Source organism: Oncorhynchus mykiss, chromosome 1 (assembly GCF_057628025.1).
Source record: "Oncorhynchus mykiss isolate SJ-2025 chromosome 1, ASM5762802v1, whole genome shotgun sequence".
Taxonomy (NCBI): domain Eukaryota; kingdom Metazoa; phylum Chordata; class Actinopteri; order Salmoniformes; family Salmonidae; genus Oncorhynchus; species Oncorhynchus mykiss.
In genome coordinates this window covers 22,274,173-22,299,000 of record NC_143022.1, presented here as the reverse complement: position 1 = coordinate 22,299,000, position 24,828 = coordinate 22,274,173, and the positions used below count along the sequence as shown (strand labels likewise).

The 24,828-nt window shown below is 39.1% G+C and overlaps 1 long non-coding RNA gene across 3 annotated transcripts in view; it reads right to left on the bottom strand.

Annotated features, from left to right (window-relative positions):
• The window catches only part of LOC118945307 (uncharacterized), a 70,989-nt gene extending 54,696 nt beyond the window's left edge, over positions 1 to 16,293 (bottom strand). Inside the window, exons 1-2 of one of the 3 annotated variants that reach the window (XR_005040444.2) lie at positions 16,227 to 16,293; positions 7,414 to 7,467 (exon numbers count right to left, since the gene is read on the bottom strand). This is a non-coding gene — a long non-coding RNA (uncharacterized LOC118945307). Of the gene's footprint in view, positions 1 to 7,413; positions 7,468 to 8,817; positions 10,240 to 16,226 lie in introns of those variants that run through there. The other 2 variants (XR_005040433.2, XR_005040441.2) reach the window with 2 other exon arrangements.
• Positions 16,294 to 24,828: the final 8,535 nt, after the last annotated feature.

Sequence of the window (24,828 nt, the reverse complement as noted above, 5' to 3'; positions counted from 1 at the left end):
AAACGTTTCTTCTCACCTCCGGGTCATACATCGAACCCCAATGAGGCCTACATAATTAATGAAATAGCCTAAACATCATGCAAAATGTATATGCCACTGCAAGTCCTTTCAATTAATCCTCATTAGGCAACATTATCCGCATCTATAGATTCCGGGTACCACTGTCACGACCACCCCACATCACTGTGTTTTTGAATGGAGGCTATCTCCATTCTCCGGCTGAAACGATGTTGCGATTCTGACCACTGTCTCCCCATACATTTCCTCGTAATGCCATTTGAGGTTATAAATCCGATTTGAGCCTACATTTATTCCATCTATAGCCCACTGGTTCACCGGAACGTCCACCGCTGCGTTTTACGGTGCTTTCGGCGGGCACAACCTAATCTCAGTTCCAGGGCTCGCTGTCTTTCTCCGACAGACCCTGGTCCAGATTTGCCGCGCTCCATTGGCGGTTCCTGAAGTCTGAAGAATTAGTTTATACATTCGGTTCTCTAGCTTTATGATATCACATAAACTCATTCAGCTAGATAACCAAAGAGAGAAACTAACCCACGTCTCTTAAAGGGACCGCCGCGTGCCGGGTGCTGCTTTAGTGCTTCTGTTGTGGTCACATGGTGCCATTACATTCGCTTGTATGCAGGCTCGAGCTCTTGCTATCAAACACACACAGACACACACACACGCACTTACGCACTTGCAAGCGTGCGTGCGTAATAAGCTATGGGGCACGATTTCAAGAGCGTGCTTATATATACCAGGATGTATTATGTATTTATGACACATTTGAATACATATTGATTATACTTATGATACGACCCTGCAATGCATGCATGTTATACGTCTGATTGTAATGTTAAAATAAAAAGCTTCCCTATATGCACATGCTTTCAAAACTACCACCTCAAGTTCAATCACTTGTTCTTAGTTATATAGGCCCAGTACTGTAGCCTAGCAGCCTACAAGTCCTTCACAAACGAAACTTTTTCCTCACCAATGCCAAGCCATATCAACACCATATCAACAGTGCCAAGTCTGCAACAACAATGTCAGGGATGGGTAACAAAAGTAACACTGCTTCCACAAAATCCCTTTAATATCGTAATGCACCCCAAACAACCACAGTATACTTTTGTTTTAAATGGCAGCTCCCATCGACCCATTCAAACCAGACTAGCTTCAATATTTAGTAAATTAAGAAATAAATGGGTTTAAAGCATGACAAACTATAACAACATGAGCTACAGCCTGCTATAACGACTTTACAAGTAAATGTCAACAACATCGTTGATAGAGAGAACAGATCATCTTGCACTGAACTTCAGTAAAAGCACATAGTGTTAACAATTTGCTCTGGAATGGATACGGAGTAGAATGGAATAAAAGGCCATGCATTATAGGCTATAATCTGGCATTGGCCCTGGATTCAATCAAATTCAATAAAATAGATGGAAAGCTATTGATAATATCTGAAAATATTCAACAACAACTGATACAAATAAACAAAAACTCATATAAATACTTTGTTATATATGCGGAAGGAGCAAACGACTATTGATGATGTTTTAATCAAAAACATAACTCTTGATTTCTACACATAGTCTACAGACTCTATTCAGACTGTTCTTCATTTACAACATTGTCTTGTTGATGATTTGATGAAGAACACAAAGCCACTTCTGACACCCAAAACAACACAGACCAATAGACAAGGCATATAAATGATTCCCCAAAATATGTAATACTCACATTTAAATCATGATAACACAGTCCTTCCGTTGTAGGGATTCAGCTTTTGTAATCAAATGGTACACTAAAGGCTTACATTAAAAAAATCATAACGGCTCAAATAGGCAAACAAGCAAGTCATGAATTCATATTAAACTCCTGATAGAAAGCTATTTGGTCAGTAGAGTGAGAGCCACGGATCCACACAAGCGTCAAAATATGTTCCATACGTTGCCGGTACATTCATCAAACAAAGCCTTTTACTCACACTGTCTCCGGGAGCACTATGCATACCGGTCATAACACATTATCGAGAAATGCACCGAGTGATACCACAAAACGAGGAGAAGAGAAAACGACGCAACTGTCATGGTCAGAGGCACCGGGAGCTTGGCTGGAGCAGGGAGAAACTCGCACAGGCCACGGGGGTCACACGGCCTATAGAAATGTGATGTCACCAGCATTAGGCATGCATTGACACACATGGCTGAGAAACCCTGGGACACTGTGGTGGACACGGCCGTGACCAAGCGCTCTGCAATAGCCTCAGAGTCCATAATAGCATATAACTTCCCTCTCCGGTTCACGGTGCACAGGCATCAGTGAAAAAATAACGATTGTATCTTTGATGCATTGCAGCTCACTGAATAAGCCTAAAGGCTAAATAAAGCTGGCTAAAAATCAATACTATAACAAAAATAATAATTCCCCTCAAATAAATTACTTTTTAAAATAATATCTTAACAAACTAGGCCAGTATGTAGCTCCTGTTGCCATGTAAAAACCTAAATGACTAACGCCAATGCTGAAATATTACTATGTTATTATTGTACAAGGCAGAGAGAATACTTACGCCTATTTGCGAATGAGGTCAACCCACAAGTGTACTTTCATCTGATTATTCGAGGTAGGAACAGCTTTGCAAACAGATACACATGATCATGAATATCCATTGACAACGAGTTGCCATTCAATAACATCATAAGGCCTATGCCACTTTCCGCTATGGAGGTGACCATACTGCTTTGCCACACCCATTCTTGTTGAATATGGATAAGAAAGCCTATATGTCGCTCGAGTTTATAGGCAACGCTCACCAGTATAACGACATAATAGACCTATAGACAGACCTATTGCATCTTGTTACAGAGTTGAAGACATAGGCCGTGCATTTTTTTTGTATACATGTGTAATAAAGACTGAACATGTTATTAATCGTTTCTTAATCATATATAATTTTTCATAATGTACAACATAATTTTACCAACTTTGGAGTATTTGGAGCCAAATAAACATAATTTCTGTTTTTGAATAATAATCTAATACCACGAAATGACTGCCCTTTTAGCCTACTGGTTGCATGCTTTACATAAATCATCACACACAATGTGCACTTAAATCAGTTAAGCTGATAGCTGTCATTGTAGTTAAAATGGTAAGCTATATGAAATAGGGCCTTTATGTCCATTCCTCAATTCATGAATTTAATATTAAGATTGAAATTAATTAGACCTAAAAAATATATATATTGAGCGGTGTGTATTTGCGTTTATGAGAGATGATTACATAGTTGGCCTGCAGAGAGTAGGCCTACTTTATAGGTTTAGTAATCCGTTATGAATTACAACTACGCGAGCACAAACAGCCACATTCACTCTCTCTCTCTCTCTCTCTCTCTCTCTCTCTCTAACACACACACACACACACACACACACACACACGCGCGCACATACACACACACACATACTGCACCCTCCCTCCTCCACACACACACACACACACACACACACACACACACACACACACACACACACACACACAATAATTACATTTATAAAATAAATATAGGTCTATCAATAAAGTGAAAGTGTAATAGTGCAATTGTTACTACTATTATTACTAAGCATTACTCATAAAATAGTATGCTAATAGGCCACCAATGGACGATGTTTGACTCTTCTGCCGAGACATCCCCTATTCATGAGAAAATGGAATTTCCCATATGCGAGATGTAAAACTGAGACCAGACAATGGAATGAACCATTTCACTGGATCAAAATTACAAAACATTATAACGAGTACATGGAACAAGGCTGAAGTTACTGTACAACCTTGTTTCATTCAGATGAATAATAGTGTGTAGGCTATTTAAATAGTAAATATCTATCGATTTTAATATTTTGAGGCGACACCTTAGCCTAAAGACAACCAATTTCCCACTATTGATATTACACATGAAACGTTACTTTAAACCTCGAAGCTCTCTCATGTCTGACGGTAAGGGAAACCAATACCTTATCTAATGACATGACAATGTAAATGTCATGTGAAATTTCATAACGCATGGGCTACAAAGCTTTATGCATTATTAGGCCTACTGTTACCGAAATTAGATTTTTATTCACGCATTCGAAAACCCAAAGTTTTCTGTCAGAGGATACTACCCCTGTCATCAATCTATCCTGAAACATTTCTCTTCGTTTTATAATTGGAAAGTTAAAATATCATTAGAGTAAACTTATCATGTAGCCATTTTTAGGGAACAATTCCTGGATTTTCACAATGATGTGTTGTTAGCCTAAATATTTTCGCATATATATATATATATATATATATATATATATATATATATAATATTAGGCTATATATATATATATATATATATATAGCCTAAAGTCACTTCATATTTCTTAGTCACATGCTATTAATAAATGTGAGCATAGACATTGTTATAGTTAGCAATCTACTATGCAGAAGTTCATGAAAACATTTAATGATTTAAATATTCACAAAAACCTCAGTAAATATATAAAAGACCTTTACGTGTAATGAATGGTGTGAAATGAACTAGTTACTACATTATTACCTATAGTAAACTGAGAAAATACATTAACAGGCTACAACATGAATCTCTCACGGTAGGTAGGAATGTTATCTAACCGACTCGCCTATCTAAATAGATCTGTTGCAGATAATTATCTTTAGTGAATAATTGGCTTAAGTATAAATTATATTAACTCCTATAACTCCTACACCACACACGCACGCACGCACGCACGCACGCACGCACACACACACACACACACACACACACACACACACACACACACACACACACACAAAGAGAGAGAGAGGGGGGGGGGGGGGGGGGGGGACAGACAGAAACACGGTTCCTAATTCACAGTAGAAATTGGTGCCTATCCGATTGGTGCCTATGCCTATCCTAAAATGTCTATTTGGCTCCATAACCTATAAGCTCATATGCATCAGATGACCTTCCTCGCTAACGTAAATTAGGCCTATACCGGGACAGACCTTACCGCCTCTCCTCATAAAAAGCTAATATTCATGACACCCATTGCATACTCCTCACCTCATGACACAGATGAATATGATGGACAGGCGCTGACTTTAGCCAATAATAGCTCGCGCGCTCGGTTTTTTATTATTTGGGATATTCTGATTAAATCTGTTTTTTGCATGAGTTGTAGTTTCTCAGATATTTTTGTAAATATGTTTAAAAGTCATAGGCCTATTAACCATTGAAACAAAGCAACCCCACTAGATGAGATCGTAGTTTCAGTGGATTTTTTTAAAGACATGAGCAAATAGATCGAAGCCTGTTCACCAGTGAAGATAGGCTTATGAATCGCCTTTCTTAAACAAGACGAGTAATGTGACTAACATGATACCTAAAACTATAGGGGAATTAAGGACAATGGTAAATAGATGACAAATGGTCAAATTTGTTTTCTCGAGTGTGTGTATTATAATTGTCATGTAATCAAACAATGGAATTGTATTCGTCACATGCTTCGTAAACAACAGGTGTAGACTAACAGTTAAATGATTACTGACGGCCCGGCCCCTCCCAGCAAAGAAGAGAGAAAGAAAATGTTGAAATAATAAGGTATAGCACGTAATAATACAAGTAATAATAGATACAGAATAAGTAATGATAACTTGGCTATACACGGGTAAGAGTACTGAGTCGATGTGCAGGGGTACGAGGTAATTGAGGTAGATATGTACATATAACTATGAATAAAGTGACTAGGCAACAAGATAGATACTAAAAAGTGAAAAAAAGGTTGGTGCAAAAGAGGTCAATGCAGATAGTCCCTCCCGGTAGCTATTTGGTTAACAATTTAACTAACTATTTAGCAGTCTTATGGCTTGGTGGCCTTATTTAGGCATTCTAAACATTTAGAAGCAATATTTGCATCTGTAAATGTCAGATAAACCGTTAATGAGCGTTGTGACAATAGTTTCATATCCCATCTTTGTTTTTGTGTTTTGTCTTACCTTCCTAATTCTGTACAGGTGACGAGTAGTATACATATACAGTAGACATATAAGTAAACAGTGTCAAGTGAATTCATTTGGACTATCACAGTACCAGACACGCCCCCTCCCTGCGTCATGTCCTGTTTTATAAGGTTCCATCATAGGCCACTGTCCACATGGCATACCCTACACCCCTCAAACTCAACTCTGGATCTTTTCATTTCCCCCTCTAATCAGAGACTGATTTAGACCTGGGACACAAGGTGTGAGCAATTAATTATCAGGTAGAACAGAAAACCAGCAAGCTCCGGAACTCGTAGGTTAAGAGTTCAGTAACCTAGGCCTATACTGTAGCCTATGACTATGAAGTTCTGGTAGCATATATACCTTTATAAATGAAACTATTTTCTACAGTGCCTTACACGTTCCCTATTATTTTAATAATGTGCATGCCATCCCCATTCAGTAGCCTAACATTAATAGGAGTAAGTCGATTAAGGTTGCATTCATTTTACAACGATTGAAAGTATTTTGCGCCATATTTTCAATCAATAATGTTACGGTAATATCTAGGCTTTAACTTTCAAATGATAATAGTTATAATATTGTGTTCTAGTCTATTGCTCATTCATTGGTCATGATGAAGTAGGAGTTTTTCTAGAGTTTAGCCTATTTCGTCCTATCAGCGAATAACCTGCTGCTCTCACCTATAATTAAATCTATAGTTATAAATATTAATATGGAGAGAAACAGTGCTAAATACCATTTCCCCAGAGGAAATCAGATAAATAGCTAGAATATAAAGTATAAAAAGAGCTGTTAGAATGAACGCGGCTATAGAGGCCCTGTCCTTGGAGCTGAAACGAATCCGCCTCCTTTACTTTGATGCTGCTTTTGCTGATAGCACTTTCAACTTGAAAGTACGAATAGTGCACTATCGTAAACACACCCCATACATCTTTGTCATTGATACAATGATAACATAGGTCTAGGGATAGATTGGGAGTTTTGAGAAGTCAGTATCTCGCTTCACAAGAATGTGTAGCCTAGCATGAAGAGTAGGCTATTATAAATATAGGCGAGTCAATAGGCTATTAAATCGCATAGCCTACAACTCTCTTTATCGCATATAGAGAATAAAATAGCTATTTATTTAACATTGTCCACACCTTTTGACCTTCACACCCTTTAACTTTTCGGTGGAAATATCACATCAATACAATAAGTGCATGGTAGTTGGCTAATGTCATGTTCCCATAGGTGGACAAAATACAAAATGACAGATTTCTTTCCCGACTTCCTTATGAAATGTATAAACCCTAAATATCACAGCTAAAGCAATGTTACTAGTGTAAAGCTGACACACTCATAGCAAAAAAGAGCATGGAAATGATTTACCTTAAGGCAATTGCTTATGGATGAAAGTCTCTCTCTGATTTCAGCACCTGTTGCCTGTTGAAGATATCCATCAAATTCAATGTCAACTATAGAAAACAACAAGTTGGTGTTATACATAAACATATGTAATTATGCAAGGACAAAATATTATTATCAGAAAAGGTGCTCTATTTCAGATGGTGCACAGCACAAAATTCACCGAAGCTGACAAAAGCCTATTTTAGCAGCAAATTTTAAACAAAAATAGCTATTTTTGAAGACGAACTGGCAGCATAACAAGCTTAGTCTACTTAGAAATAGTCTCTGGTTTTTAATATGAAAATTACAGTATCAAGATATAGCCTACTGTACATCACCCAGTGGGTAAAGGGAAAGAGAAGAGCTCGCGCACACACACGCGCGCACACACACACACACACACACACACACACACACACACACACACACACACACACACACACACACACACACCTGCTACTACTCAATTGCAAAACTTCTGCCCATTTAGAACGTATTTACTTTTGATCCACCAATAAGGTTCATAATAAAACAAGTCCAGGCCTATAATCACATAACATAAGAAGAATCTGTATTTCAACTGGTCACAAATGTCCTCAAAAAATCTAAACGGAGAGTGTGCAGTTAGTATTTTCCTCAGTGATCTTAAGGCTTGGTAAAATAACGTTTATCTAAAATAATACAAGCATGTTGTGTGTTGCCAAGATTCTCTGGGGTCTATTGTTGTCCTTTGCAAAGGCCTGATTAATTAATTTCACACTGTAGCTCCAGAGAAGATTTTCCCACAAACAACTGACCGAGAAAAATGTAGCCGCAAAGAAAGAAGTCAAAATCAAGTTCAACAACGTGCAGGCGCTCATTAGCATGACAATGATGTCTGGGCGCACAGAGGTCTTCTTAACAAGAGGGTCTGGCGTCAGGACACTCCACCTCCCAGACCCCTGAACATTTTCCCAGGCTCTCCTAACAATCGCACAACTGTTTGCTTTAAACGCCAGCGCTGGGGCCACTCGGTTCACCCCATCATTACTCCACGGACTGCACAATGGACGATTCCGTTAAGACATGACATTACATAGGGTATTAAAGCCGACATACTACTAACGTTTTCTTACTTTTAAGTGGAAGTAAAAATGTATCTATCATTTCAAACTTAGTCTACTTTAATAAGCAACAAAAACAAACAATGTATGATGATGTATATGATTTATAATGCTGTTATTATTAGTAGTAGTATTCTTGTTATTTTTATTATTATTATACTTTTGTAAGAAGTACAAAAAAATGGGTAATACCTACGCAATACCAAAGTTTACAGTTTATTGATCTTATATCCAACTGAAATAAGATTGACAACCCGTTGGAATAAATCTAATGCATACTTACATACCGTGAACTTGGGGTAATCCATTAAAATAGGCCTTACTGATGTCCAAACTGAATTTCAGTTATAGAAAAACTCTAGCTCTGCAGCAGCAGTGTAGAGTTTGCTGCAGCTATACGATATTGAACCAATCCCATAGAGAGAAAAAACCCGGAGCTATCTGGATGCACTTTAGCTATACAATGAGTCAATCCACCCCGGAGCAGTTTATGCCAAACACTGACTTTACTTTTGCTTGAGTGGCCTGAGACAAGCCAACTAGCAGAGACGACTCTCTGATATGTGCAAGTAATCAGTCTGCAAGTCAGTCCCGCACCACATTTTCTCACCGCTTCGGAGGGAAGCTGCACATATCTGTCATTGGTTCCCCTCACAGGCCCGCCTGGTGTGGACGTGTCCAGAAACCCAAACAGTTCTGCTCCTCTATGCATTGTCCATTGTGAGTTGCTGTCTATTGTTCCAACTCAGCGTGAATGGTCCTTTTCCCTTTTTAGTTACGCCCATTATCTTTTTCTGAATCATTCGCTAGACATAAGCAAGAGACAGATAGATGGGTAGGCTATAGTGTGGTTGAGATGGGAGAGACATGGGAGGGATGAAGTAGAGAGACCTATAGAAGGGACCCAACACGACTTGGATGCATGAGCAGAGAAATAGAATGCTTGAAAGCTTTTGCCCATCACTTGGTGTCATATCAAATCAAATTTTATTGGTCACATACACGTGATTAGCAGATGTTATTGCGAGTATAGCGAAATGCTTGTGCAAGACGCAATACACCAGAACACTGTCTGACAGCTACTTCTCATTGAAACCAAACCTTTACCCTTTAGATACGTTTTACATATTTTCACAAAACATAAAAGTACAACTCCATCTTCCAGCTCCAATTTCTTTGAAGTCGACTCTCATTCAATCCTCGTAGAAAGGCGGGATTGCACAGTTCTAATGAGGTGATTAAAATAAATGCCGGCACCCATTTCAGCACCATAGCACCAGCGGAGAGGGAGTGAGTGACCTGTCACTGCAACTACTGGTGCTGCGCCTGTTGCTTGAAGTAGCCTAAACTTGCGTCAACTGCTTGCCTAGTCACGGAGTCACAGCGCGAGAGACAGAGAATACGCACCAAGCCTTCAGTCCCTTCCAGAAAAAAGCACGGAACATGCAAGCGCAATGACAAGAGGTGGATAAGACACCGTTCCTATTCTAACAGCCGAGCACAAGAACGAAGCTCTGCAGCCTCCTCTACCACTAAGAGAAAAGGCTCGGTGACTACGTCTCCATCCTCTGACCGGGCGTAACCGTGCTCTGATCAAGAGTATTTTCACATGCAATAACCGACTTAACGCCTGTAATAAATTAGCAGATACCACATTTCAAAAAACGATGGATGATCTGGTTGCGGATGGATTCAGCGTTGGGTTGAAAGATACGTGCTAAGTCCAAGCTTCTTATATTTTACTACGTGAGTGAATACGTGCTTACGTCAGGCTCAGGGATAGGTTACCCTGCTGAGTCACAATTTAATGCTATTGTGAAAGGGTTTTGGTATGTAAGCTTGATACTGGCAAATAACAATCTATATTTCAAAATAATAATTTATCTCTGTTGAATATCTGAATATAATGGGCATCAAATGTATCAATTAGGCTACCCCCCCAAAAATGACAACCTTTGCAAGGTTTGAAGGCTCCTGACAAAAAATACTCCTGGTGAGATGAATTACTGTGTGTAGACACCTGCATGGCCTATATTTAGCATAATGTAGCATAATGTATTTACTCATTGGAAAGGCATAGGCTACTAGTCAATTAACAGAGATAATATTAATACCCACCAGCGTTTCGTTCGATGTACTATCTTTACAGTCTTTCTCGCAGCTCATCTGACCAGAGACAAAACCATGGAAATAAAAGTGTAAAAAGTAACCCAACAATAATAATAACAGTAATGTAATTTATCTTTCGATGCATCTTAATTAAAAACTTCAATGTCAATTTGAGAAACATGTTTATTTTGATATAACAACCTCAATCTTTAACGTCAAGGGCAGCAGAGCTTTTTTGAATTAGCTGGCCTCTAACTCGGGCCTCTACGTTATAACAGGGCTTTATTCCCAGTGTAAACCTATATCGTATAAGCAGTAAATTGGGCCAAGGGAATAGTTGATTTTATTTTTAAGAATATAGGCAACTTTTATGAACACATGTACATCCACACATTATGTATTTAATTATCAGTAGGCTATAAAATGGAACTCCTGAATCTAACCTATACTTTATCCATTAAGGATATTAAAGACCTTGGTTGTTGTTGTTCTTGCTCAGGGATGCCTACACTTCACATAACCACAACGTCTGGAATATTCTTAATATTACATATAAAACATATTAGGATCTATTATGATTATCATTATTATATTCGCAACTTATTTATATTGCATAATAGGTGCAATATTTCGTATAAATGACATCAACAGCATTTCACCTAGCCTCAATGGCTTCGCGTGGTAGCTAGCCTACTGCAATGGAGTATCTCACTGTAAGGTCTGTAACATACCTGTAACTGCATTGCAGTAGGCTAGCTGATACCATTTAAGCTAGGTGAAATGCTGGAATTTAATTTTCATAAATTAACAGTTCATGTCAGATTTATACAAAATATTGCACCTATTATGCAATATAAATAAGTTGCGAATATAATAATAATCATAACAGATCCTAATATGTTTGATATGTAGTATTAAGATTATTCCAGGCGTTGTGATTATGTGAAATGTAGGCTATGTCTAAGTGGCATACATGAGCGAAACAACTATTTGGTACATAATTTGGCTTTAATAGCTCTTACCAAATAAAATAAAATGTTATTGGTCACATACACATATTTAGCAGATATTTTTGCGGGTGTAGCGAAATGTTTGTGTTTCTAGCTTAAACAGTGCAGTAATATCTAACAATTCACAACAATACACATAAATCTAAAATGAAAATAGAGAGTACTTTTAGACATTGCAAAATTCGTGTGAATATAAGCTGATAAAATGAACCTACATTATAGTTTTGAGATTCACAAATGTCAGCATGTATCTCGAATCTGTGGCAATTTTGTTCAAATCATAAACCACGTCAAGAGAAAGGACTGAAGCCACTGCAGAAAGAGCGACCCCCATTGGACGGAAGTAGCAGTAGTCATAGAATGCACGGCATTTTATGACAAACATTGATGAACAACCTGTTGTACAAAATTAAAAAGCTATTGTTCACACTTTTATTATATTGTAAGGAAATTATAATCATTAGTCGTGGCAATTAAGTAACATGGTTGTAGCAGTTTATAAACCGTTTGAGCCACATCATATTGCATATATTTTAGGTGCTACAGGCCTATCACATTTGGTAATTTTTAAAAATTGCAGTCAATAAACATTTTTCATTAATAATGTGGATGACATAAAAATGGAAATAAGAAAAATCCAAAATTAAAGATAAAAAAGTATGCTCGTAAAAGACTCCATGTGATAGATTAGAGGTTAGGTACTATAAAACTCAGATACTCATCACTCATTAAACGTAGATCCATAATTTGATTGTCCTTGGTATTTTAAATATAAAGAAAACAATTATTGGAGTTATCATGTTGTATTAAATATAAAGAAATCCCCATAACAACACATTCAGTTTAAGTGTCAAATAGCAATTCCAAGAAAATAAAAATAAGAAAATAAAGCCATCACTATCGTGAATTAACACTAGACGCCTAAAACACGTAAATGTATATAGTCTCCCCACTCAACACATGATTCCATGTATTCCACACAATGCATAGATTATGTTAAATCATTAATGGTGTGTCGTTATATATTCATAGGTGTGGATGGGAGAGATGGCTGGAATGACCCATGTGTTGCATACAGTAAGATTAATGAAAACGGTTGAAAAACCTGTACTGATACCGAACACAATGAAATTCTATCGAGATATTTGGTGAGGAAATCTATACATTTACCGAAAGTGAATCAAATGAAGCCAACAACACTGAATTGAATGTCATGCTGATATTTTTTGACGTTAATAAAAAAAAGTATAGCCCAATGTACATTTTGATAAGCTACCTAAAATAACGTAATATGATTCTGGGTTGACTTTTATTTAATATGTTGAAGAATAATTTTTAGTACATTGTATCAATTTCGTGCTAAATTAGATTATTTTTTTTAAATCTGAGATTAACATTCATACAGTATTGTGCAGTGCAATGCTTATACACTGAACGCACATTCTTGTTGTATTCTATTGAATTTTAGTTTCTCATATTTTTTATGTTTCAACCTGGTCTTAAGCCATATTACTTATCGCTGAAAAAGGAGGTGGTAAAACCTATGACAGCCACATAGACACTTGCTGCCCAGCTACAGTAAAAATCGGCTACTGTATCCTAGAAATGTGTTGTATATGTCATCTCTGTGTGGAACACCTGATCATTTTAATTCTATTGGTCAAAGAACACAATCATGTATCCATTTTTCCAATGAAGTGAAACATACAGTATGCTCAATCTAATATAAAATACTGGTTGTTATCATTCTCTGAACAGTCAATATGATGGGACATATAAACTCACAGCAAAAGATCCTTCAAGGGTAGAATCCACTTAAATACTTTGGTGTGAGGATACAATTATTAGGATTGATTTGGATAGAAGAGCAGGAATCGCATGGATCATTTAGAAAAGGATGGAAATAAAACACCCAAATGTCTGAATATAACATGTAACATATTGAAGTGTGTATATATTTGTGACCCAGATAGAATCTAACTGATAGTTTCAGTGTCTTCTTAATGCACAATATCTATTCGTTTTATAAATAAATATGTATTTTGACAAAGTCATATTATCTTTGATACCAAAGAGGTTTTGTAAAACAAGGTAATCACAGTGTTGAAAAGAAAATCATTGGCAACTCTTATGCCATCTTCTTACTGCATCTGGCTGTTGCCATCCTTATCCTTACTGCCTCCATGCACAGCTATTCAATAACCATTGCATGACAGTTTGGAGCTTTGATATATATTAAACTCGTATATATCTGTAATATAACTGTAAATGCAATAATTACCTTGCCATAACTGGATTTCTGCCTGAAGAGGACACTGGTGAAATACCTCTGATACATCTTACCGACTGTAGATAAATGGGATTCATACTAGATGCTATATTGTCCCAAATGTACACTCTGTATATTTCACCATATTCTAATAGAGACGGCTCTCTGAGTCTTCTAATTGGTGATTCATTTCAGAAAACATTCTTTCATCTTTTTCCCTCTGATGTGAGTGTGGGGGGTGAGGAGATAGAGAACAACATACAGCATCAGTCTACTGCCAGACCGCTGCATTAGACTGTAAATTACTATAATCATATTCATTTATTTCCATCATATATGCACATTTTAATTCTCCTGTAATTTACATAGATAAGCAGCATAATGTAAATATTGTAATCTAATGCATAATAGCAGAATCAATGCAATATTGCCCAACCTAACCAAGTGAGTGAGAAGAATCTGAGCCAAATCTAACGTTATAGAGAATCATGCACAAAGATTAGTACATTTGTGTCTGTCACTCACAACAAGCCTGTGATCTGATCAGCCATTGATAGACAAAAATAAAATTCAAAATCAATAGCTTCAGAATGAATCATATTAAATAACAATATATATAGCCCATAAATAATTGATTTGAATATGCATCAGAATTACTACACATACACCCACACAAAATCACAGAATTACCAGCATCAAGTTCAATGGTTTACAAGTGACCAAATAAAGGGTCCCACTTTAGGGAATTGTAATAGCCATACTTCAAAGGGCTTGACCCCACATAAGGGCATGGGGGTCATGCATCAAGCCAAAGAGAGAGCAAATATTTGGGGTGGTGGGATACCTCCCTCAAGCACGCAAGCCCTCCACCAATTAGTACTGACCTAACATGCCTATGACCTATTGTGAGCTATGTCATGATAAGACTAATTTAAAATCCAAGTTAGCTTAATTGGAAATGAAGACAATCACGTTTTTATTGGATCTAGATTATCAAAAGATGAACTCAACTGTTTGGTAAAATGAGAATAAAATGGGAAACAGTAGAACCTGTCTAATAGCTAAGTAATGCTCACAAATACTTAGCCCTATCATCAACTCAACTTGTCCCTGCATGCTATTTAGGGTGGAGACATTTTGAAGGTGTCCCCACAGAAAGGCCAAAGTTTAGGGGTGTAGGCTGACATCAGTCAAAAAATCTACAGAGCAGAGGGAATAGCAAGTGCCCCTTCCAGCCACTGGAGATTCATAAGATATAGTTTGATTTACACTGAGTTCATTGAATTTGGTCATCAGTGCTCTCTCAAAACATTAAGTGCATAACCACTCTGATGTTTTGCAATGTCATATAAACCAGAAGAAATACATGCATAGACAGCACCCATCAATACTAATCCTGCCAGGGCCTATGTCTAGTAACCTTTACTATGCAGCCTTCTCTACCATGCAGCTACTACACCAACCTCCACATAAGCTGGTGAGTAAGGAGAACCAGAGGCAAATCTAACACCAACAGTCATTGTCCAAGCAACACAAGTGAGTCAGGAGAGCAGTGTTTGCACTGATGCCATGCCTTATGACCTGAAATGTACAGTATACTGTATATGTGGAAAGTGTCAGCGGAAATGTCCACTGACTCAATGCAGAGGCTCTCATAGGGATAACATCTATCTGTATCATCAATACATATATCTTCTATATCATCGGTGAAGGGAAGATTAGGAGGAAATATGATACTGGAATAAGCACATTCTGGATTCTGTCTACACACATGTTAAAGAAATTCTGACAAGAAATCATGTGTGAATGTGAATACATCAATAACACATCAATAAGGATGTTAAGTGTGAGGTAAAAACAACCTCAACTTGCACTGATCTGAGCTTGAGTAGACCTATCATGTCACAAGAATTCCATGTGATAGATAACATCTATCAAGTTAAGATTATTAGCTAATAATCGTAACTTGATAGGTAAGGTTATTAGCTCTGTCTCTCCACAGCAAAGACACATATAATGAATCCCATATTTTATGCCTAACAACATAAAATGTGAGAAGGAAATATACATTCCAAATAATTACATTCTCTATTATCGTGATGCACGACTCAACTTTATACCCATAGAATTGTATTAACTTAGTGTAATTGTTGAAAAAACAGAAATGATAACCGATAGCCTAATGCACATGCATAACGCATTTTTTTTCTTCCAAATGAAGGGATGCAAAGTAGCCAGCTTTGAGGCCTATATGTGCAACAAGAATAACTAATCAAATAACTATATGAAAGTTTATAAACTTACAGTGTGTTTCCTGGAGAGTTCCTGCAGAGAAAGATGCTTATTCGTTCCCTACCATGAGAAAAAAGACTCGATTCTATCTGCCACCCCTCTTTAATTACAAAACAAGCTGGATTTTATGTTAATGAGCAGTGACATCAGTCTCAACCATTTGCGCAGCAGAAAGGAAGGGGGCAAGGGTCAAATTCTCCTCTCCTTTCCCATGCAATTTCGACGGTCAAGTTCAAGCACAAAGATTTTTGGGACAATTGTCATTCAAAACACGTATGTGTATAGGGACATATGCAAAATTCGTTGAGGGACAGAGACCTCAAATATTTTTACCATTTAGGCATTTTGGTAGGGCCAGCCATTTTGCTATAACTAGGCTACTTGTGGAATGTGGAGATGAAATTAAGGTACCTCGAAAATAATCATTAGTCAAATTTGAATCAATGATGTGAAATTTGGCTCAATTTAATTTTCTAATCATCGGTGAATATTTGAATTCAGAGGGAGGTCTACATTTGGATACAATTTAGATACAATTCTCATCAAATAAAACTGGAATGATATGTAAATGTAGAGTAGGAAATACAATGAAACCTTTCTCAATGTATTATTTCTTCTCCAAACATTCCTCCTTAAAAAACAACCATCATGTTGTAACAAAAATTAGCATTCAGTTTCACTGTCTCAAAATACAGTAGGCCTATTATTATATGGTCAGTAAAGTTAATGGTGGGGTAACAGAAGAGAAATAACAAAGACAAACATGAGAAGATTTAAGATGCAAAGGGTGTATACAGTACCAGTCAAAAGTTTGGACACACCTACTCATTCAAGGGATTTTATTTATTTTTACTATTTTCTACATTGTAGAATATTAATTTAATGAAGACATCACAACTATGAAATAACACATATGGAATCATGTAGTAACCAAAAGAATGTTAAACAAATCAAAATATATTTTATATTTTAGATACTTCAAAGTAGCCACCCTTTGCCTTGATGACAGCTCTGAACACTCTTGGTATTCTCTCAACCAGCTTCATGAGGAATGCTTTTCCAATAGTCTTAAAGGAGTTCCCACATATGCTGAGCACTTGTTGGCTGCTTTTCATTCACTCTGCAGTCCAACTCATCCCAAACCATCTCAATTGGGTTGATGTCGGGTGATTGTGGAGGCCAGGTCATCTGATGTAGCACTCCATCGCTCTCCTTCTTGGTCAAATAGTCCTTACACAGCCTGGAGGTGTGTTTTGGGTCATTGTCCTGTTGAAAAACAAATTATAGCACCACTAAGCGCAAACCAGAAGGGATGGCATATCGCTGCAGAATGCTGTGGTAGCCATGCTGGTTGTTTGCCTTGAATTCTAAATAAATCACTGACAGTGTCACCAGCAAAGCACCCCCACACCAGCTCACCTCCTCCTCCTGCTTCATGGTGGGTACTGTATATATGTATTGACTGGTACTGTATATATTGCAGATGTGCTAGAAAATGGCTTGGAAATGACATTTAAAAAATAAATTATAAATTGTAATTTTGATTTGTTAAGAAAAGCTTGAGAGATGTACAGCTAATCTTTTAAGTCAGATAATTATTTGTACAGCAATTCCAATTACTCCATCACAGAACACAGATGTTTATGCACGCACGCACGCACACACACACACAAACACACACACACACACACACACACACACACACACACACACACACACACACACACACACACACACACACACACACACACACACACACACACACACACACACACGCACACACACACACACACACACACACACACACACATATATACACACACATATACACACACACACTTGTCCATGCTGGCCAAAAGAATACTACGGGATTCTATGAAGACCAAGAGCCACGTAGTGTAATATAATTACCTCTGTACATTTCAGTAATTATGCAAGTACACACGTGCACACATTCATGAAGTCAGAATCCTGAATCAGTATGATGACAAACTGTAGCAAATGTGCTACACACAGAGTCATGCTAATCCAGTTTGGCTTGGTTCAGCTGAATTATCTGCATTTATGTAGCCTAAACCCCTAATCAGGGATACTAAGGGATGATCTAAACAAGTGAATATGATGGTTTCATTGAATTTCATCCTGTTGCAGGTGTGGCATTGGCCCTTTGGACTTCCTTTTTGTCTCATAAAGTAAGGAGAAAGAATGGAGAACTACTCTAGGCCTAGTGCACGCAATGCAGATGTTTGTTCTTGCTTAGAACCAGTCTAAATCAAATGAGGTGGATGGATGGATGGTCATCCAGGATAACCAAAGGTACTGTATATACCTCCATTAGACTATGCATACATGCCTGAACATGCAGAAATGTTATTACTTAACAATTCCAATGTTATTAGGCCTATTTAGACTGAGGGTGGACCACACAAATGATATACAAAATGCTACAGCTATCATAACTGAGACTGTAGCTGGATTTTCTTTCTTCAATCCCATGTTATGCACAATGATCACTTGGTATTTTGTTATTGTCTAAATTACTTAAGACACCAGTCTGCATGAGCAATGACGACACCAACAAGAAAGAGAGAATCCATTATCTGTTAAAGTGTGGTAATACAGGACAGGCTTGACACTTTCATGTGCTGCTTGACACATGTCACTCTAGCAGTGTTAGTCACATGCCAACTGGTTAATCAATCGTCTTTGAAAAGCCTTATATCTTGCCACCACCACATCTGGCATTCGGATAATTTTAATTTGTTCAATTCAGTACAGTACAAACGGTGAATGGCGGTGTTATAGGGAGGGGCTGTGCACTGTGCGCAGTGTCTCCACAGGGGCTCTTTCTCTGCATTGTGTTTCCAGTCCATCCCTGTCCGAGGCTCCCCCATGAGATATGGCGGTGTCTGAAATGTCATAGTCATGAATCTCACTCCTCTTTTACATCCCTCTGACAAATCAGTCCCAATCTCCTTGGTTACCTTACCAATATCCATGCATCAAACAGAGAGGAGGATGCAGCCTGTGAGTGGAGGGAGAGGTGCAGGAGGTGGGAGGGTCCAACGACAGGGCCACCGCTGCCACATTTGCATGTATTCAAATAAGGCATGAATAACATCCACGCTGCAAACAAAGACGGACCAATAGGATGGCCTCTATTCTACCAGCCCACAAGCCCACAGTATTCACAGCAGCACACTGGGACAGAGACAGAGAAGTGGTGTGGGAACAGAGAGGCCCCTCAGCAGTGCAGGGGGGAGACACTTGTGGCCCCCAGAATATTAGCATTTCATTTGTGCCCACTTCCCAGTAATTTCTGGACACAGATGGTTAATGTGGCTGAGGAATTACCATTTGTATCAAAGATGGTAGTGATGGAAGTGTTTTTAAGGTGCTATTTTTCTTTTATACTTGACTGTGTCTTCAATGTGCTATCAGAAAGTTGTTATGGATCCAACCATATGTATCCAGAGATATTTTACATTCTAGTCATTTAGCAGACGCTCTTATCTAGAGCGACTTACAGTCAATGCATTCACCTTAAGATAGCTAGGTGAGACAACCACATATCAGTTGTACTGATACAGCAAAGTCAGTGGCAGTAGGAAAAGACCAGTGCAGGTAATATTATGTGTATTGTGTCACACAAAATCTTTTAAACACACATAGACCTACAGTAGATTTAGATTTGATCTATACAGCACCCAGTGGAGGCTGCTGAAGGGACAGCCGCTTCTAATAATGGCTGGAATGGAGTCAACCACATAGAAATCACATCTGATCTGTTTGATACCATTCCATTGATTCCATTCAATACATTATGAGCCGTCCTCCCCTCAGCAGCCACCGCTGACAGCAGCACACTGTGCCTACCATTATATCTAGGTCTACAGACCAGATAGTCTACCCGCTTTCTCCACCGATTCTACAACACTAGTCAATCAAACACAATTTCGCACTGAATTCTCCAAAGGAAATAGTTTTCATATACAAACAAACTGGACAGCCCTTTCAGGATTTACAGGTGAAGAAGTAGGCTTGGTGGTGCATACTTGCATAAGTGCGATGTTACCATCGTTCACAATGCTTCGTTTAATTTCACTCACCATTCTGATTGAAATCACACGCTCTGTGCACAAATTCTGTGGGCACAACATCTAACACAAATCCAGCTAGAGGGGTGCTGCCAATCAGAAGAATGTGTAAATTGTAGACCCCCACCAAGTGAACGTACATGCTAAATTCAGATTTGAATGCCATTATTGGCTTTTTGGCAAAAGATCTTGGAGGTTTTGCTCTGTGTGCTCCAGTGGCAGAATGGAGGCGACTTCTTTATAGAGGATTATCTGTCATTTCTATGCATGGCCTGGACCTGTGTATGTGTGTATCACGTGCGATCAAGCACACCACACTGGATGTTTAAGAGGCACGTACAAAGGTCCTTGTTGCCAAAATATTACCTCAGCACTGTCTTACACAAGCTCAGACAATATCTTTAAAACCCTACAACTAACATCTAATCAAATCACAGATTCTAAACCGAATGTCTTTGTCTTTTCTACTGCAATTCATATTTACTGTTTATGTTTAAATGGAGTTGCTAACTATCACGTTTGACACTTTTTTTGGTTGTTTATGTGAACTTGGTTAATTAAGTTAAGTCTGCAAGCACTGTATCACTGTATCACTGTAGCACTGTAGTACTGTATCACTGTAGCACTGTAGTACTGTAGCACTGTAGCACTGTATCACTGTAGCATTGTATCACTGTATCACTGTATCACTGTATCACTGGAGCATTGTAGCACTGTAGCACTGTAGCACTGTATCACTGTATCACTGTAGCACTGTAGCACTGTAGCACTGTATACTGTAGCACTGTATCACTGTATCACTGAATCACTGTAGCATTGTATCAGTGTAGCACTGTATCACTGTATCACTGTAACACTAGAGCCATCCTGTGCAAATAGTGTCAGTGTGTTCTACTGCAGCCAGTTTCAAACAAGCAAACCTACATTTTTCTGTTTGTTGTTGATCTGTCTACTGTCTGTTCCCTTTGAGGTTGAATTCAACACACAAAATACATTACTGCAGTGGCATAACTTAACAAAAACATTTTAAATATTGTCAAACTTGAACACTGATACAAATAATCTAAATGTCCTAAGATGGAAAAATGTGACAGGTTCTTTGGATCTGGGTTGAGCAGGCAGAGTGACGTAGAGGCAGACAACAACAAGAACAGTGGACAAACATTTAATGAATTAAGGCATGGTTTCGCAATTTCACCGTGGCCCATCTCTGGCCCTGGAACACATTCACAAACAATCAATTTATAACATACCAAGGAAACAAAAAGCACAGGAGGTGGTGCAGCTCAGGAGGCAGGCATCCATTTTCCTTCACGTACAAGACTCCATTACCATTGTTTCTATTCACCATTTATTTCAATACATCGAGAAATGTTTAACTTAAAAGTAAAACTTCTCCTAAAAGTTACACTGCATTAGTGTGACTCACAGCCAAGAGCAGAGAGTGAGACATGCATATTTAAAGTTTTAATCCTCATGATCTGCAAAATATTTATCTTCGGGCAATCAGATGTAAGACCCGCCGTGTCCAAAGCATGCAACAAGGAGATTATCATTAGGCAGAGCCTATAAGTGAGGCATTCAGGGTCTTCAGAAGGCATGGGGCGGAACTAAGACAGGGATGAAACTAAGCACAGACAAAGAATGTGAAAATTAGCCAAGGACAGACAGATCTAAAGACAATTAGAAGACATGGGCAGAAAGATACTGACAGAACTCAAGAATCAGCCAGTTGCATTATTATGCAACATGATTGACCACCTACAACCAAATGTAAAAATCAAACTACATGTTCTAGGCACATTTTTAGGGAAACAGTCAGGAAGCTAAATAATAATAATAATAGTTAATGAAAATACTATAGCTAAGGTTTCCTTGTAAAGAATCAGTAAACTTGTCACGACTTCCGCCGAAGTCGGCTCCTCTCCTTGTTCGGGCGACGTTCGGCAATCGACGTCGCCGGCTTTCTAGTCATCGCCGCTCCATTTTTCATATATCCATTTGTTTTGTCTTGTTTCATACACACCTGGTTTTCATTCCATAATCACACTGCATGTATTTAGTCCTCTGTTCCCTTCCATGTCTTTGTGTGTAATTGTTTATTATTAATGGTGTATGTTCACGCGCTATACTTAAGATTTCATGTTCCGTGTTTTTTGGGCACTTAGATTTCATGTTGTGCCTAGTTTTTGACCGGAATAAAAGTGCGCCTGTTTACTCTACTCTGCTCTCCTGCACATGCGCCTTAACAGAATTACACACCAACGATGGAGTCAGCAGGAGCAGGTACCCCGGTTAGAGAAGTCGAGGAGCGCGTCCAGGAACATTCAGCTATGTTACAACATCTTGGTGCCATGATGGATCGCGTTGTCCAGACTATGGACCGCTGGGAGAGACAGGAAGTCTCTCCAGTGCCTCGACCAGCGCAACCGGGGTTGCCTCTACCCGTCCTATCTGGAGCCAGTCCCAGTGGGATGCGTCTCTCCCTTCCCAGGGAGTATGATGGGACGGCCACACAGTGCCAGGGATTCCTATTACAACTGGACCTTTACCTGGCCATTGTGCACCCAGCTCCCTCGGGAAGGGAGAGAGTGTCTGCCCTCGTCTCATGCCTCTCAGGGAGAGCTCTGGAGTGGGCAAACGCCGTGTGGGGAGAAGATGACGCGGCGTTGGACCACTTCGAGGAGTTCACCCGTTGCTTCCGGGCCGTCTTCGACCATCCGCCCAAAGAGAGAGTGGCGGGAGAACGGCTCTTCCATTTGAGGCAGGGGACGAGGAGCGCCCAGGAATTCACCCTGTAATTCCGGACCTTGGCCGCCTGGAGCAGGCTGGAACGATAGGACCCTCATCGACCACTATCGGTGCAGCCTGCATGAGGACGTTCGACGTGAGCTGGCCTGCAGGGAGGCCAACATCTCCTTCGACCAACTGGTGGATTTGTCCATCCGGTTGGATAACCTGCTGGTCACCCGCGGACGCCTAGAGGGGGCTCTGTAGGTGCCATCTTCCAGCAGGGAAGTTTGGTTTATTTTCAGCGTGTGTAGTTTATAAAGTATTTAACTCAATCATCAGTGTGACAGTTCTAGGTCGTGGTTGTTATCGTTTGGGACCGCGCAGGTTATGGATCGCATGGATTAGTAGCAACATTGTTGCGAAGCTTTGACATACAAACCAACAAACCATTGGACGGTCAGGCAGTACACCGGCAAGCCTGAAGACCACAGCTAAGATCTCTCTTGTTCTCTTTCTCTTCCCGCTATTGTTCCAGTGCTTTACCCTGCAGCCAGACTTTCTATTTCTCAAATGCACTTCCCATTGAAGTTCATTAGAGCTGGACTATTATTGCCCTGCCAGAAGTATTTGGGTGGGCATTTTAGTTAAAAGTGAGGTTGTTTGTAAGTTGTGTATTGTTATTTGAACTGTATTGAGGTGGGGTGTAATAAAGACATGTGGCCGAGAAGATTGTGGACATTTTTAAGGCCTTTTGTGTCTATGAACACCCCCCACATTCATACCCTCTGCACTCCTCCACTGGAAGATAATACAGGTTATTGCAAATCCTCTGTTGATGACTGGGTTCTTTCTTGTATGAAGTTGCTATTCAATTGCTCTGCCATTATTATTAGTAGTAGTATTATTATTATTGTATGAGGTATTTTTGGTGGTGTTACCCCTGTGCTGTGATGTGGGTTTTATAGGGTGTGTATTCTCTTCTATCTGGTAAACAGGCTACACTCTAGGCCGACGCCCAAACAAAATCTTTCTTAACCCCTCTCTAATAAATACCGCTACAGAATTGCCGCCCAAACAGGGACTTGGAACAGAAGAAGTTCTTGCCTATTGTCACACCCTGGTCGAAGTATTTTGTGTTTATCTTTATTTATTTGGTCAGGCCAGGGTGTGGCATGGGTTTTTGTAGGTGGTGTGTATGTATGGGGATTGTAGCTAGTGGGGTGTTCTAGCTAAGTCTATGGCTGTCTGAAGTGGTTCTCAATCAGAGGCAGGTGTTTATCGTTGTCTCTGATTGGGAACCATATTTAGGCAGCCATATTCTTTGAGTTGGTCGTGGGTGATTGTCCTTAGTGTCCTGATGTCATTGTTCTGTGTTAGGCTACACAAGTATAGGCTGTTTCGGTTTTCGTTAAGTTTATTGTTTTGATAGTGTTTGTGTTTAGTGTGTTACTTCATTAAACATGGATTGCAATAGACACGCCGCATTTTGGTCCGACTCTCCTTCTCATCAAGAAAACCGTTACACCTATGCAAGTCGCACCCTTAATTCAGCCGAGTGGAATAATTCAACGACTGAAAGGAAGTGCCTCGCTGTGGTCTGGGCTTTGGAGAAATGGAGCTACTACTTGGAGGCGAAGATCTTCACCGTTGTCACAGACCACGCTGCTCTGCAGTGGGTTCTGGCATCAGGCAAGACCAACAGCCGTCTTATTCGCTGGTCTATCAGACTGCAGAAGTTTGACTTCATTGAGTATCGCAAAGGAAAACTGAATGTTGTACCAGAT